The sequence below is a fragment of the Artemia franciscana genome, chromosome 1, assembly GCF_032884065.1.
Source record: "Artemia franciscana chromosome 1, ASM3288406v1, whole genome shotgun sequence".
NCBI classification, from domain to species: Eukaryota; Metazoa; Arthropoda; class Branchiopoda; order Anostraca; family Artemiidae; genus Artemia; species Artemia franciscana.
The window spans coordinates 33,271,998-33,289,985 of record NC_088863.1 but is presented as its reverse complement, the minus strand read 5'-3'; the positions used below and the strand labels follow the sequence as shown (position 1 = coordinate 33,289,985).

Here is a 17,988-nt window from a genome sequence, read left to right as displayed (position 1 = left end):
GAGCTATTCGTTCCAATGTTTCTGAAAAGATTGTTAATTACCCAAGTCATTTAAACCAGTCATTTAATAACCCTCCCAAAGTGTAGGAACAACATTTCTCCACAGAGTTTTCAGAACCAGACCCAGCAATAGAAAATCCCTCTAAAGTAACACTCAAAAAGATACTTTCATTAGGGGTCAAATCAACGTTTACTCTAGCAATTTCGGATGTTTATAATATAATTCGTAAAATCAATAAACTTCTCTCTAGAGGTACAGATCATGTTTGCACCAAACACCTCCTATATGGAATTCTTTATTTTATTTCACCACCTTGTCCTATTTTTCAAAACGGTGCTTACAAAAGGAATAGTTCCCTCTTTGTATTCAACTGGCCGTTTTACTCCTGTCCCTAAAAAGAAAAAAACTCGTAAATGAATGCTCACCATATCGGCTAGTAAGGGTAGTTACAATTTTTTGTAAAATATTTGAGAAGTTGAGAAACCTTGAGGTGGTTCATAAATTTTATATTCTCCCATACCAATTTAAAGGTAAATGTCCAAATAGACCAGCAGAGACGTCAATTTTCATAACTACCAGGATATTTTGACTGTCACTATACTTATATGTGCAAAGCCACTTTTTTACAGTTTCTTTGTATAGAGCTTACAAGAAAGACGCCTACAATGGGAGGATCTTAAAAAAGTCACCACAAAACCAGCTTTCATTAATTTTTTGGATGATGATATAATACAAATGTTTACAATCCACTTCTTAATTCAAGTCTTACTCTCGATACTCAATTTATTCATTGTTGAAAGTGGCATGCTCTATTGCAATTGCTCTTGCAATACTTTGGAGTATTGGAAAGATAAAGTAAACTTTTAATAATACTTTTTCTCCAGTTGTCCACAAAAAAAGTATTTGTAGCTCAGCTGATTTTTTTATTTTTTAAGAGTCTAAACTGTTCTTTTTTTTGTAAAAAGTCCTCGGCTTTCAAATAATTAAAAATGATGTTTGAAATAATTAACCCGAACATTTTACAGCACACAGAGGATAGAATAATTGAGCTATTCTCACTTTTTGACTTTGAAGAGAAGGTTACCGTTTCACTTTTACAGACCTTTGGGAGTATTCCTCTTTCAAGAGATCATCTCGTGGTCATCATCAAGTTGGGATTATGTTAAGTTAGTAGTTGAAAACAGTTTACATCAGAGGTGAGGGAAAGGCACTAGGTACGTTTTAGTATTTGCTTTTGTGAATTTTGTTTGACAATTGATAGGATTTTGTTTGGCAACATCAGCGATTTTTGATAGAAGAAAGGAACGAATAGGAATTGAAATATTTAATTTTAAAAGACTAATAAAAAAAATGAGAAGAAGAGATTAAACGGTGGGATGATAAATCTTTCTTTCTAAGTTTATATTTATTCTAGTTTTTCTTAGAATTTGAAAAAGAATAAAATCGTAAAATATGTAAGTTTTGAGAATTGAGCCAAATGGACAATATAGGGGGGGCCCATCAAGGCCTACCCCTCTACAACAACGCATATTTTGGGTTGAGCAATCGCCTACTGGTGAATGGACTTTTTGTAACCGAGAAAATTGCCAACCCAGCTAGTGTAAATATGGCATGATCCTACAAATGGGTCCAATCAGTTTCTATTCACTGGCTCCCCACAATCAGTGACATGTCAAACAATCACAATCTCAGGTCAGAGTCAAGCATAAAAACTATAATCAATCAGATACAAGTCAATGGATAAATACAAACAAAGAGAATAAGACAGTACAATTGAAAAATAAAAGAGAAACAATCAAGGAACATAATCAGCTGTCAGTAGAAAATAGATTTTAAGCTTTAAGTGGTGAAGCAAGAAATGAGAGTGACAATGAAAGCTATATAGGTGAAGCAGTTCCCTGCAGAGAGGTAGAAGGTAAGCCAGGAGAAGAGAAGAAAATGTTAGAATTCTGTCCCCAGCAGTGCCAAACACCTTTGAAATCCTTAAGAGACACAAAAAAGTTAACCTGGGAAACACAATAAACAGAAATTTTTTTCTAATGGCTATAGCTATTAATGTAAGCATAGAGTATCACTGCTGTGTAAATATAATCCCCACAGAACATAACAAGCAGTTCCCTGACCACAGGACAATTATCAAAGACTTGAAGAATATACTAAAAGAAAACAAGTTTCAATATGCCTTGGTAAATAACAATGAACTATTAATAGTATATGCTCAAAATGAAAACTCCAAAGAATTACTGTTGAAGACTACACAACTAGGAAGCTTAAGTGTAATGGCCAAAATATGAAAAAAGTTAGTCCATGGTGTCATAAAAGGGTGAATTTAAAAATGACAGAAGCTGACATAAAGGAATGCTTAGATACAGAATTGAAAATTCACCAGTTAAAAAGACCAAAACTTTTTAACAAAGCAACAAGAAAAACAGAAGACAGCAAAGCTGACTGAATCCCATTTTTAAGTGACACCTTGCTTTCCCATATTGGGTTTACAGGAAGACCTAAAGAAGTTTCTTATTATAACAGACCAATTATTCAGTGCCAAAACTGCTAAAAATTTGCCCATATTAAAACAGTATACAGTTCACCAAAACCATCTTGCCTTGGATATGCAAAATCTCATTAATCTAAAGACTGTCCATTAAAAACTGACCCAGGGGAAACAAGAAATACAAAATACCATTGTGCAAACTGCAAGGGTAACCATACAACTACATCCACTACTTGCCCACAAAGAAGACAAAACAAGATTGTTACAGAGATTGCAGAAACCTAAAATATAGGTTAAAAAGAGCTGTCTTATGCATAAGTTCTATACAAACAACTTTCAAAAACCAGTCAATTTTATCTAAACAATGAAGAAATTCTTCAAAATGGACCATTTGGTCAGCAAGTTAAATCACTTTGTTGAGTGATCACCTACCAGTAATGCATGAAATAAGAGATCAACCCACAAATTGTGAAAACAAGAGCTGCAGAAAGCAAATAAATGTCAAACTAGTGAAGTGGGACAAATACCAAGAAATTTTAGAATTGCAAGATCTTGAAAATGCCTTTGTAGAGTTAAACAATGCTGAAGAAACAATTGAAGCATTCCAAAACAGCCTGATCCAAGCAGCCAAGTCACTTATAATAAATAAAACAGAAACACACACAAAACACAAACACACCCCCTGGTAGAACAATATTTGCAAAGAAGCTAATAACAAAAGACAGTAAGAAATAATGTTTACCTTTGAGGATTATCTACAACTACAGAAAACCACAGCCATATTAAAAAAAAAAAAAAAAACAGTAAAGGAAGAAAAATGTAAAAGTTGGAAGTAACACTTTGAAAAACTTGATTTTTGACACCTCTCTACAAAGATATTTAAGTTTATTAAGAAAATTAATGGCTTTTATAACAAACAACCCCAAGTGAACATGCCAATTCAATCAGATGGAAAAGAAATTAGAGATAATTGGGAAACAGCCAATGAAGGGGCAAAATGTCTCAGATCAGTTTAAAAAGAAGATATTGACCAGTCAGTTGTAAGAAAAACCCTCTGGAAAATAAAAGAGTTAGAGACACATCTACTGATGCACCCTATAATCAACCTTTTCCTATAAATGAGTTAAAAACAACAATTAAAAACCTACCACTAACAGCACCAGGCAATGACCAAGTATATCCTCATTATTTAAAAAAACTTCCTTCAAAATGGATAAAAATGCTACTTCAAATAATTAATAAGTGCTGGGAATCAGGGGAATTCCCAAAAAATGTAGACAAAGGAAGTAACAATCATGTTACCCAAGCCCCATGAAGATCCAACAAAAGTAGAAAATCATATACTTATAACCTTATTACCTCTAATGGGGAAGCTTTATGAAAGATTAATACAAAAATAGAATAAACTAGATTGTGGAAACTAAACAATTTTTGGCCTCCATTCCAATGTGGTTTTTGCAAAGGTTTAAGTACCACTGACATTCTTGTATTGCTCCAATGAGATGCCCTATACTCCCTGTAGAACCACAAGATCATGATGATAGTCTTCATGGATATTAATTCAGCATTTGATGTTGTATCCCATAGACAGGTTTTGGATGGACTGATTAGCCTGGGAATAAAAGGTCCCCTAATATCAGTCTGCCAAAGTTAACTGTCCAAGTTAAATCAGAAAATCGCCTTTCCCATATACATGTAAAATCAAAAAGAAGAGTCCCACAGGGCTCAGCACAGGACCAGATTTCTACAATATTAGTCAGTACAACAGCCTGTTGAATGATGATGAAATAAAGGCCTTAGTAATTGATGATGATATTTGCTTCTGGCTAACAGGCCTTGAAGAAACAGACATATTAGCAAAACTACAGCAAATGATCTATCAGCTGGCATTTTGGGCCGAGGATCTAGACTTAGAATGTTCAACCACAAAGACAAAAATGTTGGTCTTTACAAACAGACATGTAACTAATATCTCCACATTGATGTTAAAAAATCAAACAGTAGAAAGAGTTTCTAAACACTCTTGTCTTGGATGTTTGATAGATCAAAAGATGTCCCTCCAACCAATGGTGGAACATATAAAACAGTCATGCATAAGACAACTCAAAATAATGAAAATACTTTCCAAGAAAACTTAAGAGCAAATACAGTATTTATGCTTAGTTCTACTGCAAATACATTAGAGCATAGGTTGATTATGCCTCACTTTTCTACAATATTGGGTCAAAAAGCACACTAAACAAACTGGAAGTCATCCATAATAGCGCACTAAGAATAGCATTTGGGGCAAGAAGTACAACGCCCATCTCCTACTTATTAATTGAAAGTGGGTTAGTTGACCTTCAAACCAGAAGAGAACAGCACATGCTGAAGTACTAGAACAAGATTTGGCTAGCCCAATCATCCCACCCATGCAAAGCCTTAATTATGAAGAGAGAGGACTTGCCTATGCATTTAACAAATCCAAAAGTGGAATAAAGAATGAATGATAGAAAAAGCAGAGAGTTTCTTGAAAACAAAGGATATTATTTTCAATTTCAGTGAGATGTTATACCTGCAAGACCTACCACTAGTACCTCCATGGACAAGTGAAAGCATAAAATATTTAACAAACAAATTTGAAAAAGAAGACCCATTTAACTACATCAGATTCAACCATTTAATGGTGACAGAGTATAAAGAACATTCAATGGTGTACACGGATGGGTCCAAAAATAATGAGGATGCAGCAGCTGCTTTTGTCATACTAACACTGAAGAAGACAGAAATAGTTAAGTTGGATCCCTCACAGTTCATATTTCAAGCTGAATTTTTTGCTAGTAGGAAAGCAGGCAACTACTTAACGTTAGTTTCCTCAGAAAATGCCAAGATACTAATTTGTTCAAACTCAAAAAGTGCAATATAAGCATAATAGGGACTAAAGCAGGGATGTGTGCTGTCACCGAAATTGTTTAGCCTTTATTTAAATGATGCCAATGAATTTTTTGTTAAGAATAATGCACCAATGTTATCAATAGATTTGCTTAAACTGTGCTTACTACTATTTGCTGACGACATCGTATTACTGGCTGAAACAAAGGAGAAACTGCAACAATTATTAGAGATTACGGAGGTTTATTTGGAAGAGAAGAAGTTAATCCTGAACATATTGAAGTCAGTGGTGATAGTATTTGGTCGTAAAGCCATGGAAAGTGAAGATGTGAATTTTTTCTTTAAAGGTGAAACTATACCAGTGAATAATGAATTTGTTTATCTTGGGGTAAAGTTTACTAGTAATGGGAAATTCAGTGGGCATCTGGATCTAGCGAATGCAAGAGGGAGGTATATTAGCGGTGAAATAGCAAGGAGTAGTCTTAGACGGGTGAGAGATATTAGAGTACATAAGAGGATTTGGACAAGTAAGATAGTACCGGTGATGCATTATGGAGCAGAGGCTATCGGAAAGGTCCAAAACTTGAGGTGGTTATGATGAGATATTATAAGAGGATGTTAGGACTATGGGATTCGTTTGGTAATTTGGTAATCCAGGGGGATTTAGGGCTAGTATCGCTGCAATCTATGAGGCTAGTGACCATGGTGAGATATTGGGCTAGGATACTGGGTATGCAGAGATTTACGGTAGCAAAGGCAGCATACTTAGAGGCGTTGAGACAGAATAGTAAAACAGGGTGGCCGGTGGAGATTAAGGATATCTTATTAAGTGTGGATTAGGGGAATGGTGGAATGAAGGAAAGGGGATTATGGGTATGGAGGAAATAGTAATAAGGGAGGTACAAGAGAGGTTGAAGAACCAAGAAATACAGATATGGTGGGCAAGTCTGGATCGTTCAGGGTCGTTAAAATTGTATAGACAGATAAAGGGTAGTTGGGGGGAGGAGGTATTTTGGAAGGTAGGGTTAAGTAGAGAGGATTTGAAGGCTTATTTGGATTGGAGGGGAAATGGATTTTTGATTGGGGAGAAAAGAAAGTATCAAGGGAGAAAAGGGAAGAAGGTAGAATCTATTGCTTGTCCTATGTGTGGATCTCAGGATGAAAGTTTATTACATTTTTTGTGTGAATGTGTCGAATTGAATGATTGGAGGCGAGAGATGTATGGTAAAGAAAAATTGAATGAGATATGGATCCTAGATAGAATGAAAGAGACAAATTTACTGAGTATTAAAAGGATAGCAAGATTTTTAAGGATTGCAGCGGCACATCGGGAGCGTTTTCTTTAAATAGTATTAATTTAATGTAGTTAATTTGTTGTTTGTTTGTTGTTATGTAATTTTCTTATGGCCCACGGGCTTTTTCTGGAATAAATTATAAATTAAGTTATTATAATTATAAGCATAATAAGCACTGAAACAGACCTCAAGAGAGATAGTAAATACTCTGTTAGTAATGGATGAGTTGGCAACATCCACAAACACATCAGTAACCATTACGTGGGTACCTGGACACAAAAACTTAAGAGGGAATGAAGAAGCTGACATTGCTGCTAAAAAGGCAATAGTGGCAGGTTTACCAATACTAGGAACAACACCAAAAATAATTGGTACAATTGAAAATATAATTACAAAATTAAAATAGACAGGCTATATGAATGGAGACAAATATCGAACATAGTGGGCAAACAATAAAACAAATATTCAGTTTAAAAGAGGAGTATATGAAAGGATTAACAGAGAAGAAAGCAATATTGTGTTTTGGCTAAGATCCACCTATGGTGGGACCCAAGCGTTTTCCGGTAGCAGCATTGCATTGATAATATTCTCGTAAAGATAAAAATACCATCTGATCTTTTCCAGGATTTGGTTTCGTCTTCAATTAATGAAACTCGTATTAAATAAAATATATATGCCTCACTTATTTCACATGCCTTACTGCAAATAGAAAGGCAGTGTTTCTCTTGCACTAAAGTATGAAAGTATGAGTTGGATGCCATGTGAAGGGCTAGTCCTAGAATTCTTTACTTGTTGAGACTTGAAATAAGGCCAAATTCTGGTTAAGTATCTGGATAGATTACAGCCGTCCCAGAAGTGGTGATGTAAATCGTTTTGTCTATCCACCAAACGCCGTTTTTCAAAGGAGCAAGAGAAACACAGAGCTACTATTCCTTCCAATTTTTCTGAAAAGATTTTTAATAACCCAAGTCATTTAAACCAGTCATTTAATAACCCTCCCAAAGCGTGGGAACAACATTTTTCCACAGAGTTTTCAGAACCAGACCCAGCAATAGAAAATCCCTCTAAAGTCACACTCGAAAAGATACTTTCGATAGGGGTCAAATCAACGTTTACTCTAGCACTTTCGGATGTTTATAATATAATTCGTAAAATCAATAAACTTGGGTGAAAGTGAAAACTGTGTTAAGGGTGGCAAGATTGAAACTATCCATCACACATTAATTGAATGCCAAAGTTACAGAACAGAAAGAAAAAAATATTAGAATTCTTAAACAATATAAAACAAGAGCTAAGAGCTTATATGGCACTTGTGACGAGGTTGGAAGAGCCAAGAGCTCATATGGTATGAGCTCTAGCAACATTCTAAGAATCAATAGATTACTTTAAAAGCAAAATCAGAGGCTTAACGCCATTCGGGATTTAAAATAAGAGCTCTGAGTCACGAGGTCCTTCTAAATATCAAAATTCATTAAGATCCGATCACCCACTCGTAAGTTAAAAATACCTAAATTTTTCTAATTTTTCCTCTCCGTTCAGCCCTTCAGATGGTCGAATCGGGGAAAACGCCTTTATCGAGTCAATTTGTATAGCTCCCTGACACGCCTACCAATTTTCATTGTCCTAGCACGTTCAGAAGCACCAAACTCGCCAAAGCACTGAACCCCACCCCTTAACTCCTCCAAAGAGATCGGATCCAGTCCGGTTATGTCAGTCACGTATCTATGACATTTATAAGGTTTTCCAAGATTTCCGGTTACCCCCTCCAACTCTCCCCAATGTCAACAGATCTGGTCGGGATTTAAATAAGAGCTCTGAGACATGAGTTCCTTCTAAATATCAAATCTCATTAAGATTTGGTCACCCATTCTTAAGTTAAAAATACCTCAATTTTTCTAGTTTTTCCAAATTAGCAACCCCCAGCTCCCCCAAAGAGAACGGATCCGTTCCAATTATGTCAATTTTGTATCTATAACTTGTGCTTTATTCTTCCCATCAAGTTTCATCCCAATCTCTCCACTCCAAGCGTTTTCCAAGATTTTTGGTTTCCAAGATTTCTGGTTCTCCCCCCCAACCCTCTATGTCCCCGGATCCAATTCGAATTGAAAATTGAGCATCTGAGACATAAGATTCTTCTATATATGAAGTTTCATTAAGATCCGATCACCCATCCATAAGATATATCGATTTTCACATTTTCCAAGAATTTTGGTTTCCCTCTCCAATTCCCCCCAATGTCACCGGATCTGGTCGGGATTTAAAATTAGAGTTCTAAAGCTTAAGATCCTTCTAAATATCAAATTTCACTAAGATCTGATCACCCGTTTGTAAGTTACAAATACCTCATTTTTTCTTATTTTTCCGAGTTACTCCCCCCCCACAACTCCACCAAAGAGAGCGGATCCGGTCCGTTTATTTCAATCACGTATCTAGGACTCATGCTTATTTTTCCCACCGAGTTTCATCCTGATCCCTCCACTCGAAGCATTTCCCAAGATTTTAGGTCCCCCCCCAACTCCCCTAATTTCACCAGATCCGGTTGAGATTTAAAATAAGAGCTCTGAGACACGATATCCTCCCAAACATCAAATTTCATTAAGATCCGATCACCCGTTCGTAAGTTAAGAACACCTCATTTTTTCTAATTTTTCTTATTTAACCGTCCCCCCCACTCCCCGCCAGATGGTCGAATAGGGGAAACAACAATTTTTAATTTAATTTGGTCTGGTTCCTGATATGCCTGCCAAATTTCACCGTCCTAGCTTACCCGGAAGTGCCTAAAGTAGCAAAACCGGGATAGACAGACCAACAGAATTTGCGATCACTATATGTCACTTGGTAAGATACCATGTGCCATAAAAACCACTCAGTGCGACTCTGTTACCAGGAGACATCTTTATGAAATTTGATATTTAGAAGGATCTTGTGCTTTAGAGCTCTTATTTTAAATCCCGACCAGATCCGGTGACATTGGGGGAGTTGGAGAGGAAAACCGGAATTCTTGGAAAACTTAAAAATTTAGGTATCTTTATTTTACAAATGGGTGATCAGATCATAATGAAACTTGATATATAGAAGGATCTTATGTGTCAGATGCTCCATTTTCAATTCGAATCGGATCCGGGGACATAGGAGATAGGAGGGGTGAAACAGAAATCTTGGAAAACGCTTAGAGTGGAGAGATCGGGATGAAACTTGATGGGAAGAATAAGCACATGTTATAGATACGTGATTGACATAATTGGAACGGATCTGTTCACTTTGGAGTAGCTGAAGGGTGTTGATTTGGAAAAATTAAAAAAAATGAGGAATTTTTAACTCAAGAACGGGGGACCGGATCTTAATGAAATTTGATATTTAGAAGGAACTCATGTCTCAGAGCTCTTATTTCAAATCCCGACCAAATCTGTTGACATTGGGGGGAGTTGGAGGGGGAAACCGGAAATCTTGGAAAACGCTTAGAGTAGAGAAATCAAGATGAAACTTTGTGGGTAGAATAAGCAAATGTTGTAGATATGTGATTGACGTAACCGTACTGGATCCGCTCTCTTTGGGGGAGTTAGGGGGTGGGGTTCAATGCTTTGGCGAGTTTGGTGCTTCTGGATGTGCTAGGACGATGGAAATTGGTAGGCGTGTCCAGGAGTTGTACAAATTGACTTGATAAAGTCATTTTCCCCGATTACATCATCTGGGGGGGGGGCTGAAGGGAGAGGAAAAAGTAGAAAAAATGAGGTATTTATTACTTACGAGTGGGTGATCGGATCTTGATGAATTTTGATATTTAGAAGGACCTCGTGAGTCAGAGCTCTTATTTTAAATCCTGACCGGCATTAAGCCTCCGATTTTCCTTTTAAATTAATCTATTGATTCTTAGAATTTTGCTAGAGCTCATACCATGTGAGCTCTTGGCTCGTCCGGCCCCGTCACAAGCGTCATATGAGCTCTTAGCTCTTGTTTAAACTATGTTGTATTAAGTCTACACAAACAAGAATTTGATAATGGCTGCAGTTTAAGGGCAAGCAGTTATAATCCCTGAGGAAATGTTTTCAATTTTTCTACTATAAGTTGTGAGAAATTGAAAACCTTTCTTTCAAAGATAGATTGAGAAGAGGTATATAAAACATATGACATGGCAAGTGCGTATTCGTTATTTATGGCTAAAATTCTTCAAGCATGGATTCACGTTGTTTGGCCAAACCAAAAGATTATAGAAAACCCGTCTGCCTGGAACCACTTTGATTCACTGCTGACATAAAAAATATTTACGTATTAAAATTGAGAAATAGCCTTTACGTAAAGAAAATAAAATTCTCTTCCTTTGAAAATGATAAACTTTTTAAGGAATACCGGGCTACTGTGAACAAAAAGAAATGATTATTATTCCGTTTTTAAATTAAATATAAATAATATACGAGCAACATTGAAAATAATAAATGGAATATTTTCAACTTATAAGAAATAACTCAAAGAAAAAATTTCAAATGTTATTACCTCTCCGGATGGGGTTTTGTCAAAGGAGGATGGGGATATTGCTAAGAGGTTTTGTACTTATTTTTCAGATGCTGATTCAAGTGTATCTTGGCAGATTACTGATAATACTAGACCAATTGAAACAACTGAAAACATTACCGTGCTTGATAAACCGAACTCAGTTTTCACTCAGGATGATATGACACAAATGCATGAGTTAGAAAAAGCATTTACATCGCTTGGTCTCTCTGAATCTCTGGGAGTTGATTAAACACCAAAAAGAACATTAAAATCAATTTTCCAGGTTATTTGTTATGTTTTTCTGCTAAACATTTTATTTAAAAAGGAGTTGTTCCCAAACAATTGAAGAAAAGTCAGATAATACTTACACATAAGAATGAAGGTAAATGCCTCATTAATTCTTGAGCACCACTCAAACGGCTTCAGAATATCACTCATATCCAACAACCTCATCTAAAAATAATTTACATATATCAGAAATGCACCACAGCCATAGAGGTGCACTGTCATTACAACATTTTGGTGCAGAGGTTTGGAACATTTTACCCAACTATATAAAGGAATCAATTTTGTTTTTGTAGTTTGTTTAGTTTTTATGGCACTTAGTATTTACTAAGTGGCATATAGCGACCGCAAATTCTGTCAGTCTGTCGGTCCTGGTTTTGCTAGTTTAGGCACTTCCAGATAAGCTAGGACAATTAAGTTTGGCAGGCGTATCAGGAACCAGACCAGATTAAATTAGAAATAGTCATTTCCCCGATTCAACCATCTAGGGGGGAGTGGGGGGACAGTTAATTCTAAAAAATTAGAAAAAAATGAGGTATTTTTAACTTACGAACGGGTGATCGGATCTTAATGAAATTTGATATTTAGAAGGATATCGAGTCTCAGAGCGGTTATCTTAAATCCCGACCGGATCTGGTGATATTGGGGGTAGTTGGAGGGGGAAACCTAAAATCTTGGAAAACGCTTAAAGTGGAGGGATCGGGATGAAACTTGGATGGAAAAATAAGCACAAGTCCTAGATACGTGATTGAAATAACCGGAATTGATCCGCTCTCTTTGGAGGAGTCAAGAGGAGGTTTGATTCTGAAAAATTAGAAAAAAATGAGGTATTTTAACTTACAAAGGATTTATTGAATCTTAATGAAATTAAATAAAAAAAAACAAGTTTTTTTAAGGGAAAGTAAGGAGCGACATTAAAACTTAAAACAGGCATAAATTACTTCGTATATGAAAGGAGATGCTTTCTTATCAACGCCCCGCTCTTTACGCTAAATTTTTTTACTGTTTTAAAAAGTAGAGTTAAGAGAAAGAGTCAAATTCTTTCTCATCAACGCCCCGCTCTTTACGCTAAAGTTTGACTATTTCTCTTAACTCTACTTTTTAAAACAGTAAAAAAAAATTAGCGTAAAGAGCGATGCGTTGATGAGGAAGCATCTCCTGTCATATATAAAGTAATTTCTGTTTGTTTTAAGTTTTAATGTCGCTCCTTACTTTCCGTTAAAAAAAACTTGTTTTTTTATTTAATTTCTGAACGTTTTTGAATCAATGCATGTTTTGATTTTGGCTCTCCGCAGATGAATAATTAAAAGAAAATTTGCATATTTATTTATTTTTTTGCTAAATGGCTTTCTCATAGTTTTGATCGAATGATTTTGAGAAAAAAAGGAGCGGGGGAGGAGGCCTTGTTGCCCTCCGATTTTTGGTTACTTAAAAAGGCAACTAGAACTCTAAATTTTTTTACGAATGTTTTTATTAGTAAAAGATATACGTAACTTACAAATTAGCTTACGTAGCGAACTTCTGTTTTCTCATATTTTTGTTACGTATACAAAGGGGTTCACCCCTCGTCAGAACCTCGCTCTTTACACTAAAGCTTAAATTTTGTTCCAATTTCTTAAGAATGACCCCTGAATCACAAAAGCCGTAGAATAAATACTTGAAGTTATTAAGAAATACTTTAGCTTTAAAAAGAGCGAGGTATTAGGAGGAGGTGAGCCCATCATATACGTAATAATTTCTGTTCGTTTTAAATTTTAATGCTTCTCCTTACTTTCAGTTGAAAAAACTTTTCATATTTATTTTTTCATTGTATTTTTTTAAATAATGCTAGATAATCCTGCGCTCCCTTCATGAAAATTTTCTTCCCCCATGACGAATTCCTCCAAGGAAAGTTCCCCCAACATATACCCCTCTTCTCAATTCCTCCCCCAACCTAAAAATCCCCCTGAAAACGTCTGTACACTTCCAAATAACCATTACTATATGTAAGCACTGGTCAAAGTATGTAACTTGTGGCCCCTCCTACGGGGACTGTGGGGGAGTAAGCCGTCCCCAAAGACATAGTTATAAGGTTTTTTGACTACGTTGAATAAAATGGCTATCTCAGAATTTGGATCTGGTGACTTTGGGAAAATAATTACCGTGGGAGGGGGCCTAGGTGCCCTCCAATTTTTTGGTCACTGAAAAAGGGCACTAGAACTTTTCATTTCCGTTAGGATCAGCCCTCTCGCAAGATTCTAGGACCACCGGGTTGATATGATCACCCCTGGAAAAAAAAAACAAATAAACACGCATCCGTGATCTGCCTTCTGGCAAAAAAATACAAAATTTCACATTTTTGTAGGTAGGAGCTTGAAACTTCTACAATATGGTTCTTTGATACGCTGAATCCGATGGTGTGATTTTTGTTAAGATTCTATGACTTTTGGGGGTTGTTTTCCCCTATTTTCTAAAATAAGGCAAATTTTCTCAGGTTCGTAACTTTTGATGGGTAAGACTAAACTTGATTAAAATTATATATTTAAAATGAGCATTAAAATGCGATTCTTTTGATGTAGCTATTGATATCAAAATTTCATTTTTTTAGAGTTTTGGTTACTATTGAGCCGGGTCGCTCCTTACTACAGTTCGTTATCACGAACTGTTTGATTCCCTATTTAGAAGGACCTCATAACTCAGATCTCTTATTTTAAATCCCGACTGGATCCAGTGTTAATGGTGGGACCGGAAATCTTGGAAAACGCTTAGAGTGGAGAGATAACCGGAACGGATCCGATCTCTTTGGGGGAGTTGGGGGAGGGTAGATTCTGAAAATTAGAAAAATTTAGGTATTTTTAACTTAAGAACGGGTGACCGTATCTTAATGAAACTTAATATTTAGAAGGAACTCGTAACTCAGATCTCTTGTTTTAAATCCCAACGGGACCCAGTGTCATTAGGGAGATTTGGGGGGGGGGTCGGAATCCTGGAAAACGCTTAGAGCAAAGAGATCAGGATGACACTTGGTGGGAAGAATAAGCACATACTCTCTTTGGGGGAGTTGGAGGGGGTTTTAATTCGGAAAAATTGAGGTATTTTTAATTTAAGAACGTGTGACCGGATCTTAATGAAATTTCATATTTAGAAGGAGCTCAAGTCTAAGAGCTCTTATTTTAAATCCCGACCAGATCTTGTGACATTGGGGGGAGTTGGAGGTGGAAACCGGAAGTTTTGGAAAACGCTTTGAGTTAGAGAGATCGGGATGAAACTTGGTAGGTAGAATAAGCAAATGTCGTAGGTACGTGATTGACGTAACCGGACTGGATTCATTCTCTTTGGAAGATATAGGGGAGGGGGTCCAGTGCTTTGGCGAGTTCGGTGCTTCTGGACGTGCTATGACGATGAAAATTGGTAGGTGTGTCAGGGACCTGCACAAATTGACTTGATAAAGTCGTTTTCCCCGATTTGCCCATCTGGGGGGCTGAAGGGAGAGGAAAAATTAGAAAATAATAAAGTGTTTTTAACTTACGAGTGGGTGATCGGATCTTAATGAATTCTAATGTTTAGAAGGACTTCGTGTCTTTGAGCTCTTATTTTAAATTCCGACCGGCATTAAGCCTCTGATTTTCCTTTTAAATTAATCTATTGATTATAAGAATTTTGCTAGAGCTAGTGCCATATGAGCTCTTGGCTCTTTGCTCTCCTGACCTCGTCACAAATGCCATATGAGCTGTTAACTTTTGTTCTATTTAATGTTTTGTGAATAAGATATATGCGATAATCTTGTGAAGTGAATTATTTTCTTTCATATGTAGAATTCTCTTATTTTACTCAAATATATAGAAGAATTGATTTCGCTAATCTAGTTCTGAAAAAAAAAACCTTCAAAATATCTTATTGAGCAGATAAAAAAAAATGCTTACATTTTTGTTGCTTAGTTTTTGTTTGTTGTTTGTTTTGTTTTTTTGCTTAATGATATTAGAAAAAGGATATTTTTGTTTGATGTCATTTTTTCAAATTTTAGTTCTAATATTTTTATAAAATTATTGATTTCTCAAAACCCGTATTGGCTGTTTATAGCCTTTGGCATGTTGGCAGTACGGGAATAAGTGTATTTCTTACTTTTTTTTTTGTTTTGTCAATAAATCAAGTCAAGTATTAGTAGTAGAATTAATAAAAATAGTTGCAGCAGTAGTAATCAAACAGTTCGTGGTAACGAACTGTAGTAAGGAGTGACCCGGCTCAATAGTAACCAAAACTCTAAAAAATGGAATTTTGATATCAATAGCTACATCAAAAGAATCGCATTTTAATGCTGGTTTTAAATATATAAGTTTCATCAAGTTTAGTCTTACCCATCAAAAGTTACGAGCCTGAGAAAATTTGCGTTATTTTAGAAAATAGGGGGAAACGCCCCTAAAAGTCATAGAATCTTAACGAAAATCACACCATCAGATTCAGCGTATCAGAGAACCCTACTGTAGAAGTTTCGAGCTCCTATCTACAAAAATGTGGAATTTTGCATTTTTTGCCAGAAGGCAGATCACGGATGCGTGTTTATTTGTTTTTTTGTTTTTTGTTTTTTTTCCCAGGGGTGATCGTATCGACCCAGTTGTCCTAGAATGTTGCAAGAGGGCTCATTCTAACGGAAATGAAAAGTTCTAGTGCCCTTTTTAAGTGACCAAAAAAATTGGAGGGCACCTAGGCCCCCTCCCACGCTAATTATTTTCCCAAAGTCAACGGATCAAAATTCTGAGATAGCCATTTTATTCAGCGTAGTCGAAAAACCTTATAACTATGTCTTTGGGGACGACTTACTCCCCCAAAGTCCCCGTGGGAGGGGCAACAAGTTACAAACTTTGACCTGTGCTTACATATAGTAATGGTTATTGGGAAGTATACAGGCGTTTTCAGGAGGATTTTTTTGGTTTGGGGGAGGGGTTGAGAAGAGGGGGATATGCTGGGGGAACTTTCCTTCGAGAATTTGTAATGGGAGAAGAAAATTTCCATGAAGGGAGAGCAGGATTTACTAGCATTATTTAAAAAAAAACAATTAAAAAATAAAAGTGAAAAAGCTTTTTCAGCTGGAAGTAAGGAACAGCAATAAAACTTAAAACAAACAGAAATTATTACCCATATGAGGGGCTCACCTCCTTCTAATACCTCGCTCTTTACGCTAAAGTATTTTCGGTAATTTCAACTACTTATTCTACGGCTTTTGTGATTCAGGGGGTCATTCTTAATGAATTGGGATAAAATTTAAGCTTTAGTGTAAAGAGCGAGGTACTGACGATGGGGCGAATCCCCTCATATATGTAATAAAAACATGAGGATACAAAAGTTCTTTACGTAAGCTAATTTATAAGTTACGTAAATCTTTTACCAATAAAAAGATTCGTAAAAAATTAAAAGTTCTAGTTGCCTTTTTAATTAACCAAAAAATCGGGGGGCAACTAGGCTTCGTCCCCCGCTCTTTTTTTCTCAAAATCATTCGATCAAAATTATGAGAAAGCCATTGAGCCAAAAAAAAAAAAATATGCAAATTTCGTTTTGATTATTCCTCTGCGGAGAGCCAAAATCAAAACATGCATTGATTCAAAAACGTTCAGAAATTAAATAAAAAAACAAGTTTTTTCAACTGAAGTAAGGAGTGACATCAAAACTTAAAACGCACAGAAATTACTTCGTATATGAAAGAGGCTGCTTCCTCATCAACGCCCCGCTCTTTACGCTAAAGTTTTTTACTGTTTTAGAAAGAAGAATTGAGAGAAAGAGTCAAACTTTAGCGTAAAGAGCGGGGCGTTGATGAGGAAGCAGCCTCTTTCATATACGAAGTAATTTCTGTGCGTTTTAAGTTTTGATGTCACTCCTTACTTTCAGTTGAAAAAACTTGTTTTTTTATTTAATATGAGTAGAAGCAGTAGCATTAGGATGCAAATATTTTTTTGGCTAGTTCAACATCCCCTATAACAAACCCTTTTAGTTTCTACGTCCGACACCAAATTTTTCCTAAAATATTGCTGTTAAGCCCATTTGACAACCTGCGTACGGACGGTGAGTTTTGATTTGGTTCACGTAAGTTTTAATTTAGTTCACCTTCCCCTCTAAAATTCCTTGAGAGTTTCACCTTCGTACGCTTTAGGATGGTTGTAATAGTAGTCACAGTAGTAGTATTGATATTAATAGCAATAGTTTTAATAGTAATAGTGGTAGTACTAGTAACAGCAGTAATAATAAGTGGCCTTTTGGCCAGTAGATCATCCCTCTCATCTTTTTCTGGAAGTTTCAACTTAATAAATTTAGCCATTGCTATGACATTGCTGATATATGCTTTTGATAATCTGTATGTTTATATACTTCTTGAAATTTTCATCTTGATCCTCTTAGCCTTACAAGTAGTTGTAATAAAAGTAGTAGTAGCAGTAGTAGTAAATGTAGAAGTTCTCGTAGTATTAGCAGTAGTTTGCACATATTGCCTTTTGGTCAGATGATGATCCCCTTAAAGCATTCTCTGAAATATCCAACTTGATCCACCAAATCAATTCTTGAGATGCGCCCTTTTGACAAAATGCA

At 36.0% G+C, this 17,988-nt stretch overlaps 1 protein-coding gene across 2 annotated transcripts in view; it reads left to right on the top strand.

Moving 5' to 3' along the window:
- The first annotated feature begins 1,262 nt into the window (after nucleotides 1–1,262).
- The window catches only part of LOC136028885 (kelch domain-containing protein 3-like), a 75,744-nt gene continuing 59,018 nt past the window's right edge, over nucleotides 1,263–17,988 (top strand). The window contains exon 1 of one of the 2 annotated variants that reach the window (XM_065706842.1): nucleotides 1,263–1,371. The gene's annotated coding sequence lies outside the window, so the exon portion shown is untranslated. Of the gene's footprint in view, nucleotides 1,372–5,007; nucleotides 5,713–17,988 lie in introns of those variants that run through there. The other variant, XM_065706851.1, reaches the window with a different exon arrangement.